Source organism: Saccopteryx leptura, chromosome 3 (genome assembly GCF_036850995.1).
Source record: "Saccopteryx leptura isolate mSacLep1 chromosome 3, mSacLep1_pri_phased_curated, whole genome shotgun sequence".
NCBI classification, from domain to species: domain Eukaryota; kingdom Metazoa; phylum Chordata; class Mammalia; order Chiroptera; family Emballonuridae; genus Saccopteryx; species Saccopteryx leptura.
Genome location: NC_089505.1, coordinates 127,408,384 through 127,411,892, shown reverse-complemented (window position 1 = coordinate 127,411,892; position 3,509 = coordinate 127,408,384). Strand labels below are relative to the sequence as shown.

General features: G+C 44.0%; 1 pseudogene; it reads left to right on the top strand.

Moving 5' to 3' along the window:
• Nucleotides 1–228: 228 nt before the first annotated feature.
• On the top strand, nt 229–1,233 carry LOC136397676 (solute carrier family 25 member 3 pseudogene; annotated as a pseudogene).
• Nucleotides 1,234–3,509: the final 2,276 nt, after the last annotated feature.

The window sequence follows — 3,509 nt, the reverse complement described above, 5'->3', positions numbered from 1 at the left end:
TCGTGCTGCGCCAGCCAGCAGCAGCTGCGCAGGCGCGGTTGGAGCGTTGGCAGGAACCCTGTGGGCGCAGGCTCGGCAGGCAGCTCACCCGGGCCGTTGGTTCTGTGGGCTCGCGGAGGACGCTCACCACGCGGGCACACCTGTTTGGTGGGCCACCTGTTTAGTGGGCCCTGTGGGAGGAAAGGAGCCCCTGGCTGAGGGGCTTGTGTGACTAGACGGAGAGTGAGCATGTGTGACGCTGGTGGTTACCGGGCTCTGCAGGCAAGAAGCACGGGCAGACGCGCGGGCAGGCTGTGGACGGCGGCGGCCACAGAGGAGCCAAGCTGTGAATATGGCTCCGTGAGGTACCTGCTGCTGTGCGGCCTGGGCGGGATGGTGAGCTGTGGGCTGACGCACACGGCCATCGTGCCCCTGGACCTGGTCAAGTGCCGCATGCAGGTGGACCCCGGCAAGTACAAGGGCATCCTGAGCGGCTTCGGTGTGACGGTGCGAGACGACGGGGTGCGTGGCCTGGCCCGAGGCTGGGCCCCGACCTTCCTTGGCTACTCCATGCAAGGCCTCTTCAAGTTCGGCCTCTATGAAGTCTTCAAGATCCGCTTCGCGGAGCTGCTGGGCCCGGAGAAGGCCTACGAGTGGAGAACCAGCCTGTACCTGGCCGCCTCGGCCAGCGCCGAGTTCTTCGCGGACGTGGCCCTGGCGCCCATGGAGGCGGTGAAGGTGCGCGTGCAGACGCAGCCGGGCTACGCCAGCACGCTGCGGGCCGCCGCCCCCAGGATGTACGGCGAGGAGGGCCTGCGGGCCTTCTACAAGGGCGTGGCGCCGCTCTGGATGAGGCAGGTCCCCTACACCATGATGAAGTTCACCTGCTTTGAGCGCACCGTCGAAGCCCTCTACAAGTACGTCGTGCCCAAGCCGCAGAGCCAGTGCACCAAAGCCGAGCAGCTCGCCGTGACCTTCGTGGCCGGCTACATTGCCGGCATCTTCTGTGCTGTCGTGTCCCACCCGGCCGATTCCGTAGTTTCCCTTTTGAACAAGGAGAAAGGGAGCACGGCTTTTGGAGTTCTCCGCAAACTGGGGTTTGGGGGCGTGTGGAAGGGCCTGTTCGCCCGGATCATCATGATCGGCACCCTGACAGCGCTGCAGTGGTTCATCTATGATTCTGTTAAGGTCTATTTCAAGTTGCCTCGTCCTCCGGTCGCTCAAGCGCCGGAATCCCTCACGAAGCAGAAGTAGGGGTGGCTGTGTCATGTACGGTAGCCATAGCCACCACTGGCCCGTATTTCTATCCAGTTGGGGTTTACACTGAGACAATACTAGTGTGTAAAATGTTAACGTTTTTTTGAGAGGTGATTTTATGTGCAGGTTGACTTCTCTTTAAATGATTGATTCCTTTTTGGCAATCCAAGGGGATTGTAACGGTTTGATTTGGGGGTTTGAACCATTATCTTTGAGGAGTCGGCATGGTTGCTTTAACTCAGTTTTTTTTTTCAACAATTATAGGGGGAAAATGCCTTAACAGGAACTAATGTGAGGTAATTTCGTGTCTTTAGATTGTATTTCCTTTGATTCACCATTCAATGAAGATTAGCTAGGCATCACCACTGAATAGCTTGCTAATGAGGTTTTAAGGTCAGCACAACTATATGAGACAGGAAACAAAGTAAGATTCTGCTGAGAAGTCTTGCTCCTATTGAACAGTAGAAGGATTCATTTAGTATTTCCTGTTCATGTCCATTACAAGTAAAAATGATTAAAGGTTAAATTGTGACTTATAGTGCTTAAATGCTTAGAATGTATTTACTGTTTTCAAAAAGACATGAGAAGATCAGCATTTTCTAATTTTCTTTGTCCAATTCTCTTCCTGATGTTGCTAGTTAGGACATAGCTCTCTCCAGGAAGTGCTACAATTGGATCAATGTGGAAAACCAAAATAAGATGAAGGGCAGGCTTTGAGAATAAATGTGTAAAGAAAAGTCTCTGTTCTCTATTATTTCTTCTGTATAACTCAGCTTTCAACAGCTATATATCCAAAGATGATCATACCACCCTGACATTAAAACACACACAAAATCCTACAAATTCTAACAATTTTTCTTGACTATTAAAGAATAGTTTTGATGACTTTGGAAGGAAAAATCTCACTTAATGTAACAAATGCATTCATGTAATTTGGTTGATATTTTAGTGATCTGTATAGTGGTTCAGGTTCATAAAACTTTGAAGTTATAAAGCACATTTTATGTTTTCTGTAGCTTTCACATCTCTGGAGAAATTATAAAACTAGTGAAATGCTGTGAATTAGAGTTGTTTGTAAAATGTGAATAAGAAATAAATGTCATTGTGTTTGATATAATCTACCAAAATGTTACATGACTGCCTTAATTTGTGTTAAAGACTACAAAATTAGAATATGTTAGTGTTTTTACTATGTGATAAATTGTTTAATGATCAACAGAAGCTAAAAAGTGTCTAGATTTAAGTGAGTATGTTTAAGTTGTCTTGATTGGATAATAAAGAGGTTGGAGGAAAAATGTCAGAACTTGTGAATGAGATGGAACTAAATTTATAGTTAGTGCTTCTATTTTATTGTTGGGGAGGATGCAGGGGAAGGATCATTTTCAATTATTAAAGACATTCTAGTTTGCCTTAGGTGGTTGGTGTCCAGGTTTGTTCAAATAATAGTTCTCAATGAAGAAGAACAATAAACATTTCAAGGAGCTAAATTGTGCAGGTTAATTTTTGCAAGACTTTAAAACAAATATATATTTCTATCTAGTGTTGTTTTTGTAAAATGTTTGTTCTTTTGTCAACAATTTATTAAGTAAATCTATCAGTAATATAATTTAGGGAATTACTGCAAAATCTATAGAGTTTCAAAGTAGTAAGAGATCGCTAGATCTGGTCTGTGGTGTTTCATGATTGTTCTGTTTACAATACTAGATCATTTCTATAATATACTGTGTATGTTTAGACAAATATAATCTAAGGAGAACTGTTTGCCATGATTCTGACTGTCATAGACATGGTCAAGAAAACGGGTTTACTTAATTTGCGCCAGCAGTTTTCATTTTTAGTCTCCAGATTTCTAGTCGCTATTTTTTGTTGGTGGTAGCTTACACATGTTTGTCTGAATAATAGGGCCCAGGATGGCTAACAATGAATAAAAGGTAATTTAACCCTTTGAATAGTGAGCTTTTTTCATGCTTGCTGACACCTGGGAGTGAGGTGTTTTTTTTTTCAAAAAATGAAATTAGTTCCAGTTCCAGTTTTATAACTTAAAATCATGTTTGTTTGATAACCAAATTATGGAAACAAAAAGAACATGCATTTACCTTTTCTTAATGTTGCCTTACACATTTTTAAAATAAATCAATTGCACTCCGGATGGTCAAGAGGCACGAGGACATACATGAACGTTCGTACTACTCAAAGGGTTAAGTAAAAAAAAAGTGAGCTCAGAATCATTAGGGATTTTTTTCTTAGTTATTATTCCTTTGGGACAATTTAAA